Genomic DNA, 21,164 nt, shown 5'->3' with positions numbered 1-21,164 from the left:
ATTAAATCTGTATGTCTTTTATGTGCTTCCATAAATTAACTCTGAAATATTTTATTATTTTTCTAGTCATTTCAAAAGGGATATTTTTTCATATTATTTCCTCCTGGATTTTGTTGTTATTATATAGTGATGTTGTTAGTTCCAGTGGGTTTATTTTGTAATCTGTGACTCTACTGAAGATATTATTTGTATCAATTAGTTTTTTTTTGCTGATTCCATAGGATTTTCCAAGTAACCCATCATATTATCAGTAAATAGGGGTAGTTTTGGCTAATCTTTGCATTTCTTAATTTTTTTTAATGTGACTACTGTACTTTACTCAAAGCTTTCTTGATATCTAATGATTTGATCATGTAGTCTTGATTTTTCTCTTTTTTTTACTTCATTACATTATTACATTGAGATTTTTTTCCCTGGAAATTAAATGACCCTTGAATTGACTTTGTAGACTCAACTTGGTCATGATGGATTTTCTTTTTGTAATTCTATTTTCAGATATTTTATTTAATTTTTTAATTAATATTAATTAATGATACCAATTCATAGTTTTCTTTCTCAGTTTTGTATCTCTTTAGGTTTGGTTATTTAGGTTACTATTCTTTAGATTTAGGTATCAGTATTTCTTTTGGGGGAGGATTTGGGTAGTTGAATATTTTTCTTGATATTCAGAATCAATCTATATTTATTCTTTAAACATCTAGTAAAGTTTTTCTTTGAGTCTGTCCGGGACTTTAAAAAAAAGTCAAGATAGTCTGTGTTCTGAGATTAGTCAATTTGGTTGTATAACTCTTATTTCATTAGTTTAGGCATTTTATACTTTTGTAGATACTCATACATTTTTTTAGATTTGTGAACTTATTGGTATAAGGTGGTGTTTTAATAATTACACATTTTTAATTTCTTGGTATCATTTTTTCCTTTTTCTCTAATTTCTTAATTATATTTTCTATAACCTTTCTCTAATTTAATGATTTGGCTTTACTTTCTTATTTTTTAAAAATTAGATTTATTAATTTTCAACTTAGCTAATCGTTAAAAATCAATTGTTTATTATTTATTTTAATATTCTTATATCCAATTATAATTCCCTCTGCCCTTGTCTTTGATGTTTTTCCTTTTCTATTTCCTTTCTGTTATTTTTTTTGCATTCCTCCTTTTTAAGATAAAGAATCAATTCATTAATTTTCTAATTCATGCATATGGACTTTCAGTGATATGAACTTGCCTATAAATTTGCTTTGCCACAGTACCATAGAGTTTTTTTTTATAATTATTGTCATTATCTTTGATGACAATTTAATCTGTTACCATTTGTATAATTTCTTCTTTTATCAAGTCATTATTTAATAAATCACTTTTTAGTTATCACAGAACCACATGTCTTTTATCTATTTCATTTGTGTTTGGCCATTTTATTATACTGTAGTGTATAAAAATATAGTATATGGAATCTCTGATTTTTTTTCTATTTGCTTGTATTTTTTATGGCACAACTGATCAATTTTTATGTTAAGTGCTTTGAATTCTGTAATTAAATGCATATTCTTTGCTTGTCATTGAATTTTCTCTATCTTTCCACTAAACCTAGTGTAGTATTCTCAATTACTATGATTTCTCTCTCATTTCTATTTTTGTTAGAGTTATATACTGACAATGGAGTGGCAGAATATTAAATTATTTTTAAAAATCAATTCCTTGCCTCTTTAGAGAATTATGGCTTTCCTTTAAGAATTTTTCTACAGATTTATTAGTTACACATATTTAAGATTTGTAGTCTCTTATTTTTCTTTTTTCTTAAATTTATTTATTTTTAGTTTTCAACATTCACTTCCACAAGATTTTGAGGTCCAAATTTTCTCCCCATCACATCCCTCCCCCCACTCCAAGATGGCATGCATTCTGTATATCCCTTTCCCTAATCTGCTCTTCATTCTATCTCTCCCCCCCTTCTTTTATCCCCTTCCCCTTCTATTTTCCTGTAGGGCAGGATAGATTTCTATACCCCATTTACTGTATTTCTTATTTCCCAGTTGCATGTGAAAACAATTTTTTTAACATGTGTTTTTAAAACTTTGGGTTCCAAATTTTCTCCTTTCCTCACTCGCCACCCACCCTCATTGAAAAGGCAAGCAACTTGATACAGGTTATACATGCATAGTCATGCAAAACACTTCCATAGTAGTCATGTTGTGAAAAACTAAGTATATTTCCCTTCATCCTATCCAGCCCCCCATTTATTCTATTTTCTCTTTTGACCCTGTCCCTCCTCAGAAGTGTTTGTTTCTGATTGCTCCCTCCCCAAATCTGCCCTCCCCTCTATCATCCCCCTGCTCTCTTGTCCCCTCCCCCCATTTTCCTGTAGGGTAAGATAGATTTTCATACCCAATTGAGTGTGTATGTTATTCCCTCTTTAAGTCAAATCCTATGAGAATAAGATTCACTCATTCCTTCTCACCTTCCCCCTTTTCCCCTCCACTGTAAAAGTCTTTTCTTGTCTGTTTCATGTGAGATAATTTACCCCATTCTACCTCTACCTTTCTCCTTCTCCCAGTATAATCCTCTCTTACTCTGTAATTTTATTCTCCAGATATCACCCCTTCATCTTCAACTCATCCTGTGCCCTCTATCTATCTATATACATACATATAATTTTTTCCCCTCCAAATGCCCTAATACTGACAAAGGTCTCATGAGTTAGAAATATCATCTTTTCATGCAGGAATGTAAACAGTTCAACCTTAATAAGTCTCTTATGATTTCTCTTTACTATTTACCTCTTCATGTTTCACTTGAGTCTTGTATTTGGAAGTCAAATTTTCTATTCAGCTCTCATCTTTTCATAAAGAATGCTTGACTGAATGACCATTTTTTCCCCTGAAGGATTATACTCAGTTTTGCTGGGTAGGTGGTTCTTGGTTGTAATACTATCTCATTTGTCCTCTGGAATATTATATTCCATGCCCTGCGGTCCCTTAATGTAGAAGCTGCTAAATCTTGTGTTATCCTGATTGTGTTTCCACAATACTTGAATTGTTTCTTTCTGGTTGTTTGAAACATTTTCTCCTTGACCTGGAAATTCTGGAATTTGGCTACAATATTTTGAGGAGTTTTCCTTTGGGTATCTCTTTCAGGAGGTGATCGGGGGATTCTTTCCATTTCTATTTTGCCCTCCAGTTCTAGAATAGCAGGGCAGTTTACCTTGATAATTTCTTGAAAGATGATGTCTAGGCTCTTTTTTTTTGATCACAGCTTTCAGATTGTCCAATAATTTTTAAATTCTCTCTCCTGGATCTATTTTCCAGGTCAGTTGTTTTTCCAATGAGATATTTCACATTGTTTTCTATTTTTTCATTCTTTTGGATTTGTTTTACAGTGTCTTGATTTCTCATAAAGTCACTAGCTTCTAATTGCTCCATTCTAATTTATTTTTTTAAAGGCAATTGGGGTTAAGTGACTTGCCCAGGGTCACACAGCTAGTAAGTGTCAAGTGTTTGGTCTGAGGCCAGATTTGAACTCAGATCCTCTTGACTTTAGGACTGGTAGTCTATCCACTATGCCACCTAGCTGCCTCTCCATTCTAATTTTTAAGGAAGTATTTTCTTCAGTAAGCTTTTGGACTTCCTTTTCCATTTGGCCAATTTTACTTTTTAGGGCATTCTTCTCATTGGCTGTTTGGACCTCTATTGACATTTGGGTTAGGCTATTTTTTAAGATGTTATTTTCTTCAGGATTTTTTTTTGGGGGGGGGGTTTCCTTTAGCAAATTGTTGACTTGTTCTTCATGATTTTCTTGCATCACTCTCATTTCTCTTCCCAGTTTTCCCTCTACTTCTCTTACTTGTTTCTCAAACTCCTTTTTGAGCTCTTCCATGGCCTGGGACTGATTCATATTTTTCTTGGAGGCTTTGGATGTAGGAACTTTGACTTTGTTGTCTTCTTCTGGTTGTATATTTTGATCTTCTTTGTTACCAGAGAAAGATTCTATGGTCTGACTTTTTTGGACCTTTGTTTATTCACGATCCCAGCCAATTACCTGAGTTTTAAACTCTTTGTTAAGGTGGGGTCTGCTTCCAGTGTGGAGAATGTACCGTTCCAATTTTCAGGGGTTTTGTGCAGCTGTTTTCAGAGATACTTCTAGGGACCTGTAAATTTTTAGTTCTTCTAAGGTGGTATGATAAGGGGCGAGATGTTTACTTCTTTCCTGGCCCATGCTCTGGTCTGTGAGTGACCACAAGCCCTCTTTTCTGCCTTGGAACTGGGAGGAGGATTTCCTCTCCACCACCACTACAAGCTCCACCACACCAGCCCTCCTCCTCACCCCAGGACCACCACCCAGAACTGTGACCCAGATCTAAGGACGGGCAAAACAAGAGAATCCTGCACCAGCAGAGAGATTCCTGCAATCCCCCTCTAATCAGTAACTTGATTCCCCCTCAGTCTGTAAGCTTCCGCCACTCCAGGCTGAGCTTGGGGGACTGGGGTTCAGACCACGTGCTTCTCTCTCTCAACATAGTCACAACTTCTAAGTTGTCTTTGGTGTTTGTAGGTTGAGAAGTTTAGAAACTGCCACAGTTTCCTGCGATTTAGTCCTGTGAGGCCTGCTTCAGGTTCGCTGAGGCCTGCCTTTCCCACACACCAATGCCAAACTGTGCTCCTCTTCCAGCCTGGAGCAATATATCTTTCTGATCAAACATCCAAGCTGTCTTGTGCTGTAAATTTGTTTCACTCTCTCTTTTGTGGTTCTTGCTACTTTAGAATTTATTTAGAGTCATTTTTTATAGGTATGTGGAGGGGTTTGGGGAGAGCTCAAGTAAGTCATTGCTTTTTACTCTACCATCTTGGTTCTGCCCCCATCTCTCATTTTTCATACATCATTTTAATACACCAAAAAGTCCTTCTTTCCCCATTTTAATACTTCCTGCTTTAATTTACCTTTTTTTTTCTCCCACCTTTCCATAGTTTGGTAGAAGCATGGTCAATTATGGGCAATGCTTTCATTTTGAATGTTTCAATCTTTTTTTTCCAATATGCATCTTCATATTGTTGGATAACACCTTTTGATTCATTCTGTTAATCTTTTCCATTTTATTGGTGAGGTTAGCCCATCTATATTCATCATTAAATTTTTTGAGGTAGTTTTTTTCCTTCAATTATTCTTTTCTAGATGAGTACACACTTTCTTATTTTTTTTATTATTAATCAAAATCTAACAGAAAAAAAAAAAAACCTCCAGATACTTTTGTCTTATATTCGCACCTATGTTGGTTACTTTGACTTGGACTTCCTCTTTATCAAAGATAGGAGCTTGGCTTTGGGGAATCCTTCCTCCTGCTTGCTATCTTCCCTACTCTACTTCTCTGAAATAGCCTTATGAGATTATAGTGACTTAGTGCTATCAAGACTCCTTCATTTCATCAGCAATTATTTTATCTCAATTCATATACATATATATATATATATATACATACACACACACACACACACACACACACACATATATATATATTTGGCTGAGAACCTTTTTTGTTGTTCAAAGACTTCTTTACAGTGATTATCTCTCACTATGAACTTTTTTTTTTTTTTTTTGCATGAGGCAATTCGGGTTAAGTGACTTGCCCAGTGTCACACAGCTAGTGAGTATCATGTGTCTGAGGCTGGATTTGAACTTAGGTTCTCCTGACTCTAGGGCTGGTGCTCTATCCACTGTGTCATCTAGCTGCCTTGTCGCTATGAACTTCTTAAAATCTAGTTGTCAAAACTCTCATATTTGGGCAGAGACAAGATGGAAGAGCAAAAAGTTGTAACTGACAAATCTTTCATAAAACTTCTACAAATGAGCACAGAAAACATCAAACGGAATTCTGAAAGAGAAAGCCAAGAAAAAAGTTACAATGAGTCTTTCTATTCCAGGGTGCCTTAGGAAGATAGAGGTCTGCAGACACATGCTATTGGCATTGGCTGAAAGCACAGCATGATCAAATTGGCACCAGGTTGTGGCTGTGGCAGGAAGCATAAGTGGGGGAAAACATAAGTCATAGACACTGCAGTAGCTCTAGCACCCAGGCATAGTAAGGGAATGTAGTACTTCTTCAGAAATACATCTAAGGGTACCCTTATTAGAGCACTGGGCACAGGATAGGGTGCCATTTGGCAACTGTCAGGGTGACTCAGGTGTGACTCAGTAGCACCAGTAATAGGGATAATCAGAAGAGAGGAAAGTTTGGATGGAGAGATAATGAGTTTCATTTTGGATATGTTGAGTTTGAGACTATAAGGAATCCAGTTTGAGTCATCAAGAGGCAAAAGTCCTTAAAAGATATCAAGATCTGCCACAGACTAGCTTTGTCCTTTAGCTTCTTGATGTTTATTTCCTCATCTATAAAGAGAAACATTGGAGTCTGAGATCATTTCTATTTTTGACATAATCCAATCCCAAAACTCTGATTCTATAACTCTGTATGACTCACGAGTCTGGAAGCAGCAGAACTAAAGAGCAATAATTGTCCTCCAAAAGTGGCTGGAGGCAAAGGTTAAATAGAAGATAAGAGAGATGTTGCTTTGATGGGATTTAGGGTGAGGGGTATATTCAGCAAGCAGCTCTGGTCTTGGGATGGGGATTTGCACCTGATCTTGCCATTGATCCCATGCTAGGTAATGGGAACTTTTGAATGGCTAAAGCACTGGTTGAAATGATACATTGGACATAGGAGTCTGGGGACAGGGCTTTGCAACTGGGTATATAATTTTGCAGGCTCCTAATGATGGCCCATGTTCAAGAGCATAAAGGGGAAGGAAAAGAGAGAACTATCTCTTATTCCACTCATAGAAATCCAATAACAGGGGTTCTCTTAATAAGCTCTGTATGGGCATTTCTCCACCCAGTCCATCATGTTGTTGTTCTCTCCCATTAGAATGCACTCAAGAGAGGACTTGTACACTTATTACTATTTAGAAGTAGCTATTTGCTTCATATTAGTTAATATCAGATGAGTACTCACTTTTTCTTCCTAATTATTTTGTTTATCTTCATATTCTGGTCAAGGCAATCTCAAAGATTCCTGGGCATGTTTACCTGTGCTCAGCTTATGAAATTGCTTCTGACTTCTATTAAAGCCACATGTGTAACTCCAAGGGTACTGGCACAGAGTACCACATGGTTAGATTTTGAGAAAGTTTTGGTAGTTTGTCTTAAATAACTATGTCAGAATAAATGGAACCCAAACTGTGAATGCTTAATGTTTTATTTTATGTCAATCTTCTGCACTGTGTTGTTTGTACAAAGTAAAACCTTCGAAAGAAATTTAGTGTGTCTGCAGCCCCATTGAGTAATTCTCAAATACAGGGGCCAGGTAACATTTTTAAATAACAAAAACCTTAACACTAGATTTTATTTTAATAGTGGTTTTCTTTACTTTTTTAAAGAGAATATGGGGATAAATAAAATTAAGCTTCTCATAACTTGAAATAACTAAAAACCTTTTATAAAGATGTTTTTGATTAGAAGATATTGAGTAGTAGATTAAATGAACAGACAATAGTGGGTTTTTATTTGTTTTTTTAAATTTTTTTCAGAAAAGTCAGTAAATTTTTAAGTCTGCAATTTTTGAGTAAAAAAAGTATTTCAAAGCAAATTGGGAATGTAAAGAATTTGTTGATGACAAAATGAGAAAAGATGATCCAGCATTTGTGTAAAAGGTCTTTGGATCCTTAGATTGCACCTTTTTTAATGATCAAATTCTATTCAGTTCAAGATTCAGCAAGACAAGAATACTGATTCTTGAGTGAAAAGATCTGGGTTCAAATTTCACCTCTGACTCTATCTATTGTTGTCGAGTCATTTTGGTTGTGTCTGACTCTTCATAAACTCATTTCGGGGTTTTCTTGATAAAGACACTAGAGTGGTTTGATATTTCTTTCTCTAATTCATTTTACAAATTAGGAAACTGAGAAAATTGGGTTAAATGACTTGCCTAGGGTCACACAGCAATAAGCATCTGAGCCTAGATTTGAACTCATAAAAAAGGAATCTTCCTGGTTCCAAGCCCAGTACTCTATTGATTGCAAAACCTAGCTATCCTTGTTCCATCTTTTACTTTGAGCAAGTTACTTAACTTCTCTGGACCTTCTTTCACTGATATGTGAATTGAGAGAGTTGAACTGAATGGATTCTGAGGTCTCTTCCAGCTTTAGATCTGTGATCTGTGAATCCAAAGAGCATTTATTAAAGAATTATGATGCATAGTCATTGTGTCCACAATATGAAGGAAAACAGACCCAGCCCTCAATAAGCTCACATTCCATTACACAGATAAACAAATACAAAATACACTGAGTAAATTTACATTAGTAGTTGAATAATAATTTCATTTATTAACAAACTAAACAAAAGTTCTTTAAGAAACACCCTACAAATTCTGTTAAAATTCCCTGCTGTGGGTATTTTCTTCCATTTACTGGGGAGGGGGAAACTGTCATGGTATTATTTATTTGTTAAGAAATGCAACAATGAAATGAAGTGAGCGAAGTGTGTCTCATTTGGACAAACTAGGCATCAGTAGCTTGTGCCATCAGTCTCTGATTATTTTTATACTTTGTTTGACAGACGCTTCTGGAAACGTCTTCTAGTTTTACGTCGTCAGCACAGCTCCTAGGCAAAGTTCCTTACGTATCTTAAAATGCTGTTAAGCTGACTGGCATTTGCTCACCCCCATCTCTATAAGAATCATGGGGTCTGACTTGGCAAGAGGTCCCTCCTTCCTTCCTTTTTTTTTCTTTTTTAAAGCCAAGCAGCTGCCTCTGAATGCAAGCCCATCTGGTCTTATTTGAGGGAAAAAAACAGGGGGAAAAATTAAAATCAGTTCTCCCTAATTAGAGGAAAATTGTGTGTCAACAATTGAAAGGTCTTTTCCTACTTAGGGTCTGACATTTCTACAAAGAGCTTAATTGCTTGCATGGGCCTGAAGGGTTATGTTCCTTTTTTAAGCTTCATGTGCTCTCAGCCAAATACTCGCTCGGACATGCTGCCGCGAGTAGTTTTTGGATCACCAACAGCTCTTGCTATTTTAGGCTGTGTCACAGTTCAAAGATGTAATTAATGTGGATGATCCTGACAGTCATAATTATGACAGTTCTTGCTTTTGATAAGACTTTATCTTAGGCACCTTCTTGCCAAGAGAATCATCAAGCGAGTTTGGTATCTGGGGAGACGTCTAGAGGAAGGCAAAGAAAGTTCCATGTAGAGGACAAATGTACTCTTCTTAATTTTAGGTGATAGGGATAGGGATAGGGATTGGAGTTTATTATTTTATTGGTAAAGGGGATTCCCTCTACCCATGCAAGTGGGCATTCTTAAAGAGATGTCTACAACACTGAGCTTTCAAGTGCCCTGGGGCCCAAAGTCCGTTTGTGCCAGAAGTGGGACTTGAACCCAAATCTTCCTAGTTGCAAAGCCATCTCTTTCATCAGGACTGACTCTCTTCTCATGTTTTTATTTACCTAAAATTTTTAGTAGTCCGACCAAATGTATTAAAAGAGTAAATGTCTCAGTTTCACATGCACAGCCTATACATATATACATACATACATACATACATACATACATACATATACACATAGTCATAAATTTTCTTTCTCTGAGAAAACCAACATCACTGCACTGTGCTTTTGCCTCTGTTACCTTTTTTTCCTCCTTTTTTTCTCTTTTTTCTTTCTTTAACTCCCTTATCCCTTATAAGAAACCATTTACCCACTGTATGACCATGGACAAGTCACTTGACCTCTTTGCTTTAGTTTCCTCATCTTTAAAATGGGAATGTTATAGTACCTACCTCATAGGATTGTTGTTGGTGACCCTATTTGGGTTGTTGTTTTTTTGTTTTGTTTTGTTTTGTTTTGCTTTGTTTTTTTTTCTTTGACAAAGATCTGGAGTGATTTTTTTTTCCTTCTAAAATGAGGAAACTGAGGCAAACAGGATTAAGTAACCTGCCCAGGGTCACACAGCTAGTAAGTGTCTGAGGTCTTCTTGACTCCAGGCCCAGCACTCTATCCACAGCACTACCTAGCTGCCAGAGGTTTATAATGAGGCTCAAATGAAATAACGACTGTGAAGTACTTTGCAATCATTTGAGGATAAATGAAGGAAACTGGGTCTGTGATTTAACTGGTTCCCTCAGTTGAGGGAACACTCCTTATCTCAAATCAGGTCAGCACCTTCTCGGCCAGTTAGTCTTAGAAAATGGCCTAGACCACTCCCGGAGCAGTGGAGAGGGTGGGGCCTGCTGGAAGATCTGACTTGAAATGCAGCCTTGTTACCTAAGTGACCTTGATTAAGTGCCCTATTCTCTGTCTCAGTTTTCTTAGCTGTAAAATGGGAATAATAATAGCACATACCTCCCTAATTTGTTGTGAGGATCAATGAGATAATATTTGTAAAGTTCTTAGCACGGTGCCTGACACATAGGAGATATTTAATAAATGTGTATTGCTTTCCTAAGAAATTAAGTGACTTGCCTAGTGTAACATGATCAATATCTAAGAGAGGCTAAACTTGAATAAACCCTAAAATATTATATAAATGCCACATCTTATTTTTTCTCACTTTTCAAAGGCTTTTCTCAGACCCTAAAGTATAGAGTCCCTATTATCTACTCAAGTAGAGTTAATAAGAAAAAGTCTAGGAGGCAGCTGAGGAGGAGGTCCTTCAAAATATCAAAGAAAAAAAAACATCAGGGTACTAATTTAACTCACATCTATATATTTGTCTCTCTAACTATATATAGAGAGACATATATAGGAAAGAAGGAGAGAGGAGGAAGAGAAAGAGAGAGAGACAGAGAGAGAGAGACAGACAGACAGACAGAGGAGCAGGCAATATGCTGTCATGAAAAGCACACTAGATTATTAGTTGGCAAACTTGGGTTTTTAGGGTCTTGCCATGGCTTCACTGTATGGCTTCACTTAAGTCATTTCACTTCCCTTGGACTCATTTCCTCATCTTTAGAGATGAGAGGATTAGGCTGGATAATCCCTAAGGTCCCTTTTAGCTTCAGTATTTCTTTTTCTCTGGGATTCTTAATTTGTTAATTAAAAGGAAAAAAGATGATTTTTCAAATGAGATATTTGTAACGTTCGGAGCACAGTGCCTGGCACATAGTAAGTACTTAATAAATACTTATTCCTTTCTTTTCCTCCTTTTTATAATTCAATATCTATCTGTGGCCTAGTTCTGCATTGCCACAACTCACTCTGGACACTAATATCCTACAGAAAACTCTATGAAAATAAATTCACATTTTATTTGATTCTATTGAGTAGTGCATTATAATGAGATAATATCTACACTTGTTTTAGGATGACGTTTCTGAACTTCTAGATGCAACATAAAAAAACCCCCAAAATTGGCCCTAGTATTAAACTTAAAATTTGCAGAGCTGGCTTCCAAATCCATGGGATTATAATTGATCATTTTTGTTTTGTCCTAATACTTTGTTTGTTAGATTTTTGCCCTGTGGATCTTAGGGAAAGTTGATGTGCAATAGGATTTTTTTGGGTAGCTGATTTTTATCCATGTGTTTATTTCATCTTTAGAAATTAGGCAGCTGTCATATAGGAAATATCTTGTTGAATTAAGAGGACTGTGTTCTCCCTTCACCTGCTGATAACTTAATGTGTTGTCTGGAAAAAGTGACTTAATTTCCTAGTGCCTCATATAGCCTCATCTGTAAAATGGAAATAAAAGAGTTTGAAAAATTTGACCACGTACAGATTGAGCTTATCACTACGCATTTCTCCAAGATGATGAAGAGCTAACAGGGAATGGGCACCCTTTTGCAAGTGGTCAGCACTAACTTAAATCTGAGCATTCACAGATAGTGTCAGACTTCAGTTCAGTCAGATCAGACCTCTGGAACTATGAGCTATGTGATCAGGTGCCTGACTCTCTCAGATAGTGTCCTGGACACATGAAAGCTGGACCAGAGGTACTTAGCCTCAATGCATTTCCCCAGCAAGGCTGTAGTGGCAAGGTTGCAAGGACTGCGAGAAAGTAAATTTGCTAATTCACATCCAACCTTTGGCAAAGGCTATTAACCTGCCTATAAACTTTTCAAGGATTGACGATAGTACCTGTTCTTCACCATCTCACAGGATGTTGTAAGTAATTGAGATGATCTTTGTGAAATTCCTGGAGCTACTTGGAACACGTTTAAGGTATCATTTATAAATGATTATTTGTTTTCTGAGGGGGAAATTCTCTGCTTGCTTCTTTTTACGTTCAGTGACTTCTTGTAATGTAGTTGGCTTTGTATATGATCGAAATGTTTCTTGACTTCATGGCATTAGACATTCAGAATATTTAGTAAATTGCTCTTACCTTGGGCTAGAAAAAATTAAATAACTGCAGGAAACAGTCTAGTATAAATGCTCCCCAAATGAAGGCTCTTTAAAAATTAATTCTAAGGCAGTTGCTTGGTTTGTTTTTAAAGAATATTTTAAAACACTTTCTTTGCTTTTTGTTGTTGAGTATGTGTTTCCATTTGTTTGTTTTTGCTTAGATGAGTTTTTGTGTAGTATAGGCCCTAATTTTGAGACATGCACATGAAAGTAATCATTTTCATAAATGACTACGTATGTGTATTCTAAGCAAGGAAAGGAATGGAATTCATCTTGACTCAGACACAGGTCTCTGTGAGTAAGCAAAGCCACTTTCTGGATCCGCACTGCTTTCAAAAACTCACGAAACAATTCTTTCTTGTGGAAATCTTAAGAACCAAAAATTTATGCAAAACACACATTCGTGAATGTGATTAATTTAGAATTCTGAACACTCCAATGATTGCCTAGCCCCACTGAATGAAAAAAGTTAAATACTGATTTTATGTTCTATATTTCTGGCCCATAATAATCCATAGGGAACATATCCTAACCATTTTCTTCTTGCAGAATGTACCGTAATCTAGATTCACTATACTTTAAAAAAGCTTCGGATAAGCTATTTTATGAGAGCAACTACATAGAAATTTATTGTTTGTGGAAAATTCAAAGTATAAAAATACAGAAAGTGAACACAGCATTTAACAAAAATTACCATTATGTATTGGGGAAAGTATCAGAAAGTAGAATCAAAGCAACTCTTCCCTCAAAGTCATTTCTTACACCATGATTCAGAAATAAGAAGGTGAAAAGGTCATAGAATAAAAAAAAACTTCCTTGAAGCTTTCTGATTCTTAAAAAGAAAAGGAATGAAAGCATTTTATATGTTTTATATATATATACATATATATTATTTCTCTTTTTCTTATTTTCAATTTTTGTTTCCTTTAAAATATATTTCCTTCTATGCTTCCTCCAAAGACTGCATACAATAAACCCATTTGTTATCTAAAAGCCTGATCTTGCATGAATCACACGTCTTTGTCAAAATCTTGAGGTTATAAATGTGAGGCTAATTGAGCAATCTGACAAGCTGAATACACGTAAGTGTTTTATAATATCTTTCAACACTTGAACTATGGCACATTTAAAACGTCAGAATATTCCAGCAAGAGGAACACGCCACCCACATCACCCACCCAGTGCTGATAAAGCTCAAAATGTGTTTGTGGATTTCTGAGTGGGGACTGGCAGCGAATGTTGGCCTATTCTTAAATATTTATTTTCAACGGTGCTTACATGATGCCAGAACAACTTGTTGAGAAGTAGAAAACTCAACTAATCAGCTGGTTACTTTGATCACAACATGCTAAACCATTGACTTCATAATAGAATCTTCAGAATGAACTTCCAGAAAAGAAAAAAAAATAAACAAATAAATTCAAAATAAAAAATTAAAAGGTTTTAATGGCTTATTTTATTTCATTTTGATAACATTACAGTATGTAGTAAGTGTCTTAAACTTTTGCCTATCCTCCTATTTCAACAGTTACTGTCTATTGTTGAGATATAAGAAAATCCATACTTACAAAACCTTAGATTTAGAGCTGGAAGAGTCCTTTGAGGTCATGGAATCTCATCCCCTTATTTAAAAATGAGAAAACCAAGGCCAAGAGACTTGTCCAAAGTCACACTGCTAATAAATATCCAAGACAAGATTCAAACCCAGCTCCATGTCTAGTTCTCAGTTTATTTTACCATTTCCCTCTTGATAACATATTTTTTTGTTTTAGGCAATTGGGGTTAAGTGACTTGCCCAGGGTCACACAGCTAGTAAGTGTCAAGTGTTTGGTCTGAGACCAGATTTGAACTCAGGTCCTCTTGACTTCAGGGCTGGTGCTCTATCCACTGTGCCACCTAGCTGCCCCGATGATGTATTTTTAAAAGAACAACAGAAGGGATAAAAAAAAGCATGACTATTGAGGAAAAGAACCCTTTCATCTTTTTTTTCTTCATTGCAATTTCACTGGTGAGAGAGTTCTTATTACATAAATATCTTAAGGTAAATTCCAACCACAATAAAGATAAATTTCCATTAAAACATTTAATTAGGATTATTAGGTGACAGAATACTTGAGAATCATTATATCTGGATTGATTAAATTGTTCTGTTCTTCATGGACAAAGAAGAATAGGCCCTGTGTGGCTTTGCAGCTCTTCATCATGGGATCATAGGTTTATGGCTAGAATGGACATTAGAAACTATCTTGCTCATCATTCTCATTCTAGAGATGAGGAATCTGATGACCTTATGGATGAAATTATACAAGGTCACAGGTGGTAAATGGCAGAACTGGGATTTGAACCCAGGTCCTCTTACACAAAATCCATTGTGCTAAAGCTGCCCTTCCATCTGACCTGAATTTTCTTTTGAAGGACCTTGGAGAAATGAGTCAACTTCTGTTGGCCTCAGATTTTTCATCTGTTAAGTGAGGGGGTTACATTATATAACCTCTACAGTTTCTTCCAGATCTGAATCTATTGGTCAGTGATCACATGACCTTTCCTTTAATATAGATATTTTCAAGAGTGACTCTCATTTGAATATTCATTTAATTAATGTTCTAGTTGAATTCCATGAAAAAAAAACAACAAAAGGCACCAGATTTACCTGACCCATATCACAGACATCTTAAGTGTTTCTATAATAATTTGATACCTTTTCTGATAAGCAACCTATGTTAAAATAAATCTAGTGTTACCTATTCAATAAATTTATGAATTTTACTACTATGAAGTGCAGAAAATATCTTTTTTTTCCCAAAATTAAACATTTAAATTCATTTATATTTGAAGGTAAAGAGTCTTACTATGTAAACTAACTGTTAACCCTAGTGTGAGGGAAAAGACTTCTAATTACCCAACACAGAGACTATTTATTACACTTTCGTGTCCTGCTGAAGTTGCTGTTTGTAGAATTGAGGACATTTGACTGAGCTGCTCCAGAAGAATGAGTGACTTATTGTGTAATTTTCCATCATGCTATAAAGATAGAAAAGAAAAGAAAAACAAAACACCTTGATATCTGTTTCTGAGGAAAATGGGGGTAATTGAAAATGTGTGTGTGTGTGTGTGTGTGTGTGTGTGTGTTTTCTGAAAATTGTTATCCTCAGGAACATACAACTACAGAACAAGAGTCTGGCCAGCTCAGTGTTTGGATATAGACGTTGAATTGCTTAGTAGGTAAGACATCACATAGCTCATGTTATAGTCACTAGTTCTAGTAATTGCTTCTAGTAACCCCTATTGCTTGTTCTCCTGTTAACAACTTTTGATCACCTTCTTTCTGCTGCCTCTTTCAATTGCTCCCTCATTCCCCTGTGACAATGACCAATGCATTGATAATCACTGTTTCTTGCCCTGACCCTCCCAATAGCTAAACATGTAGATTTGGGCCTGATTTCTATTCCAATGGATTGTCCTGGTTTTCCTCAATGCATATTCTGTTGAAGACAAATCAAAATAAGGAGTTTTATAAACCTGTAGAAGTTGTCCAAAATAAAGGGAATGATGTTCCATGAGAATAAGTTTGTTACTACTAATAAAAATTAATGTTTATATACACATTCCATTATGTCATTTGTTCCTAGTGTCCACCAGCCTAAACTACTTTGTATGTAACTACTTTGTAATGTTTGTATTTATTCATCACATATTAATTCTGTACATATTTCTATATTCACTTGTTTTCTTCCTTAAAGTAAAAGTCCCTTGAGACCAGGGATGGATGTTTGCCTTTCTTTGCATTCCTAGTGTCTAGCACACAGTAGGGGCTTAATAAATAGTTGTTGATTGGTCCTTATAATAGCCTTCAGGTAATTATTAGAATTATTAATTCTATTTTACACTTAAGGAAACTGAGGCTCCCAGCAGTGTGACTGACCCATGGTCATACAGCAAATAAATGGCAGAGCCTGAATGGCGCCCCTGGGCCTTTGATTCTGTTCAAGTCTGGTGCGCTCCTTGTTATGCCAGGAACTGAAATGAAAAGCAAGCTTCATAAATGCAAATGGAAGAAAGATGCTTAGACTATATCCAACTATGATAGAAAAAGAGCTCAATAAGTGAACTGAGAGGAAAGACAACAGTGAACTATATGAATAGGAGCACAATATGTGGTAAGTGGGAGGTAGATTTCCTATTAGACTCTGCATTGGCCCTACTGAGCTTTGAGTTGCACGGCCAATTTGAGAATCTATAGCTAAGGATAGACATAGAAAGTTTGGAGGTTTTAGGAGAGAGACCTCAAGATGGTTAAATGATGTGAAAATAAGACTTATTTGAAAAGATTAAAGGCAATGGGATTATATAGCTTAGAGAAAAAGTGAACTAAATAGCAATTTAATAATGGTAATAATAGTATAGGACAATCTCTCACACACAGGATAAGATCTTGTTGCTGTTCATCTCCATGAAAATCAGAAAAGAAAATGGACTTGGGTTCATTTAGAGGGGATTTAGGTTAGTGATGAGGAAGACTTCCCCCAAAGATTGTTAAACATTTGGAAGAAGTTACTGAGGGAAGCTATGGAATCTTTTTTTTTTAGAGGTCTTAAAAATAGAAGAACTTCATAGTTATGGGAATGTGTTCATTGTAGAATTACCTGCAAGCTTACAGAGAGGCTGCCTCCTTTTTCAAACACATTCTAAATTTCTGTTTCTGTGAAAAACAAAATTCAAAACAATTTATACAAAACTTAGTGTAGCAAATCCACACATAGGCCATTTTTTTTAATGCAGGGAGTGCCAAACCTTTTGCGAGGAAGAGTTATTTTTTATTTGACCAAACCTCATGGTTAACATAGAAAGGGAAGAAGGAAAGGGGAAATGTTCAGAAAGTTAAGTCCTTATTGGGGAAGGGATGATATTTTCAGGGGCTTATTCTGCCTTCTCCCCACCCACACTCCCAGGAATCTCAACTAACCTGAGTTAGTGAAGTGTTGTAGCAACACCTAGTCTAGAGATCCAGCAGGTCAGCCTTTGAGGTTTACTAGTAGCTCACAATCCAGTGGAGGAAGATTTTTGTTCCAGTGGAAGTCTTTATTTAAATTCCTGCCTATCTGCAAATAAGTTCATTTCCACATGTGCACCATAACATATCTAAATATAGATCCATGAGAAAGTTACCGAGAAAAGAATTATATTTATGTGTCAATATGATAATTAATTTTAAAAACAAGAGACTGTAAGCTTAGTCTCTTCTGCCTATAGAATTTGCATAGGTTTTGATTCCCTTAGGTGGTGCAGGGAACCTAGTATGAGGAAAAACTGAGTTAAAAAATTGTCTTTGACATGACTAGCTTTGTGACCCTGGGCAAGTCACTTAACCTCTATTTAGCTCATTTTCCTTCGTCTATAAAATGGACATGATAGAAAGCCTGCATCCAAAGGTTATAAGCATCAAATGAGATAATATTTATAAAACACACTGCAAACCTTAAAGTGATCTATAAATGTTAGTTATGATTATGCTTATATGCAATTGAATCCATTAAGAATAAACTTGGAAATAAAAAAAAGCATTTCAAAGCTTAATATTTAGAAAATTAGAAGCAGCTAAGTGGCCCATGGATGTAGCACTGGGCCTAAAATCAGCTAGGTAGTACTGTGAATAGAGTGCTAGATTTGGAGTCAGGAAGACTCATCTTCCTGAGTTCAACTATGGTCTCAGACACTTACTGGCTGTGTGACCCCAGGCAAATCATTTAATCCTGTTTGCCTCAGTTTCCTCATCTATAAAGTGAGCTGCAGAAGGAAATGACAATCCACTTTCAGTATCTTTGCCAAGAAAACCTCAAATGGGTCACAAAGAGTCAGACATGATTGAAAAACAATATTAACATTTAGAAAATATTTTGATGATTTTACTGGCTACAGTTTAATGTCTTAATCTAACCTAAATGTGCTTCACACTTTGATACGGCTAAAATTTTGGATCCTTGAAATCACCACTAAATATTACAATTACCAAGAATTTAATTATTAATATTCATGCCATTGTTTGACATGGTTGAGGACTAGTGGATTATGTGGTGGGAGAATATTTTACCAGAGACTGTTGATAGTGTAAAATGTTCCTAAGATGTATGACCTGCAGTAAAATATGGTGGCATATTCACAAAGTGCATGCTTTAATACATAGCCAACAGTTTGACAAATGTCATTTAAAAAAATCAAATACACTGGAATGTCTTTATAATGTTTTCCAGGGAGCTGGAGGTTTTTCAGTGTTATCTGATCCTCTTTGGGCTCTTGTCCAGGATTAAAAAAATGAATAGTATAGGCAGGAAAATGTTAAATGGAGGCATATTGTGATGAATTTTCACTATATAGTATTTGTTTTAAAGGGTTTAACTTAATATATAGCACAGTGAAACTTTATTTTCTCATGCATAATGGATTAAAAAACTTAGTCCCTGGAAAACATTACCAGTGAGTTGTACTGAGTAACAAATCCATATAAAAGTGCAGCTAGGGTTTTTTTCCCCCTCAAGTTCCGTTTATTTTTTCATCGCTGTCCTGAATGGATTTTTAACTTTTAAATAGGTCCCATTTATTCCCAAATAGACATCCTTACTTAGAAGGGAATTTGTAAGAGTACAGATGAAATTTCATTACCATGCATATGGTCACACCTTGTCAGATTTGGGTCCTAAATTTCACTGCAGTATTGATATTTGTGTACATTTAAAGTGACACGATTTGGCAAAAGAACAAGTATCTCTTTTTTGAGTTAGTGGTGCATATGGTGATGACTGACCATGTACTACAAGGTTAAAACAGTTTTAAAAATGGCTTGCTAATGTGATAAGACCAAGGCTCGTGTTTTTCCTAACCTCATTTTCAGTTGGCCACTAAGTTCAGCCAATAGGTGAACAAACACTGTGAGCTGACAGAAGTAAGCGTTCTTTACTCAAATGTGTGGGAAGGTCAAGACAGAAGGAATGTTTAGAAAAGGTTGACTCTCATTTTTTGCAATAGTCCTCCATTGCTTCAGAACTAAGTCATTTTTAGGTCTTATTTTTATTTTTCTGTAAGTGATTTAAGGTTTGCAAAGCACATTATATATGTTATCTTATTTGATACTCTCATGCACTCTGGGAAGAAGGTACTCTTATTATCTCTATTTCGCAGATGAGGGAACTGAGTTTTAGAGAAAGTCAAATGACTTTCCCAAATTCACATGGCAAGTAAAATATCTGAAGCAGGACTTGAACTATCTACTCTGCCACCTAGCTGTTTAATTTTTTATTACATTTTTATCACATTTTTATTATATTATTATTTTGTGTGTAGCAAAACTAGAATGACAAATCTGAGCTTCCCCATCCAAAGAGTCTAAATATGTTAACAGGATCAGAAAAGTAGGTTTGAATAGAAATATATTTTAGAGAAGACTTTTTTGAGAACAGAGGAATCTGGGAGTCCTTTACCATCATTATTTAATTCCTACCAAAAAGAGAGGGTTTAAGAGTGAAGAAATTGCTTCTTATTCTATAGTGTTGAATGACTGTGGGTATGCCTCTTTTGTATGTGGATGAGGGTAGAAATTTGGCCCCTCTTTTTAGCTTTCATTGTAATTATTTTTCTTTCCCATAGAGTTTAGAGAGTTTAAACTTTTTTTTGGCTTGGTCATTGTCTTATTGAGTAAGTTCACATGGTTGTCCATACCAAAAATGATAGCATTTCCATATTACCTTTCTTTTCTTCTTATTCTCCATTCCTAAATCATAACTTCTATGTAAAGTTTGTAGAAAACTTGGTTCAGTAGTAGAAGAAGAAATCTGTTCATTTCAGTTCTTTTCACAATCAGTGTTGATTCCCCTCAGGCAAACTGGCTATTTAATGCTTTGTTATACAGAAATCAGTTTTCATTTACTAGTACAACTTTAGCTTCATTTCTTAGTTAAGCTCATCTCATACGTTAATGGTAAAAAAGACAAACTCTCTCCTTCTCCTTCTGTGCTCATTTTGAAGTGAATCCCATTTTTAAAAGTTTTATATTTATTAAAATATAAAGAATTCTTTGAGAATTGAAATCACCAAGTAAATATATATTATTTAAGGGTTGATAGAATGTTCTTTAAAAGGCAATCATTTCCAGGAGCAAAAGATCATGGGATCATTGATTTAGAGCTAGAAATGACCTCAGAGGCTGTTTAGTCCAGCTCCCTTGGTTTAAAAATGAGATCCTAATAGGTTGTGACTTGTCCAAAGTCATACAGATAGTAAATGACTAGGGGGGATTTGAACTCAGTTATTTTGACTCTGAATTCAACATGTTGCACTGTACCATCCTGTTATCTCATTTGCTAAAAACATTTTTTTTAATTCCTCCTGAATTTTAGGAAAACAGAAGACACACTGAAAAAAAATCAACCTTATGTTGTTTAACATTTTTAGTCAATAACTTGAATAAAGTCCTAGATGGTATTCTTTTCAAATTTTCTGATTACACAAAGCTAGGAAGGGTAGCAAACACAACATATGGAAGTCAATCCAAAAAAGTATTTGACAAACTAGAATTGGGCAGAACCCAAGAAGATGATCTTTGATAGATATAACATGTAAAGTTTTATACTTAGGATACCCACTATCTGCCTTGGTCAGGGTACCTCTGAAATATTGTGTTCAGTTCTTTTTTTATTTATGGAATAAAACAAACATTTCTATAACATAATATAATAAAAAAGATGATTGCACATGTATAACTTGCCATTCCATTTAAATATATAA

Source organism: Vombatus ursinus, unplaced genomic scaffold (genome assembly GCF_900497805.2).
Source record: "Vombatus ursinus unplaced genomic scaffold, bare-nosed wombat genome assembly UNPS02009132.1, whole genome shotgun sequence".
Taxonomy (NCBI): domain Eukaryota; kingdom Metazoa; phylum Chordata; class Mammalia; order Diprotodontia; family Vombatidae; genus Vombatus; species Vombatus ursinus.
The sequence above is the reverse complement of the archived record's forward strand: the minus strand, read 5'-3'. Positions refer to the sequence as shown.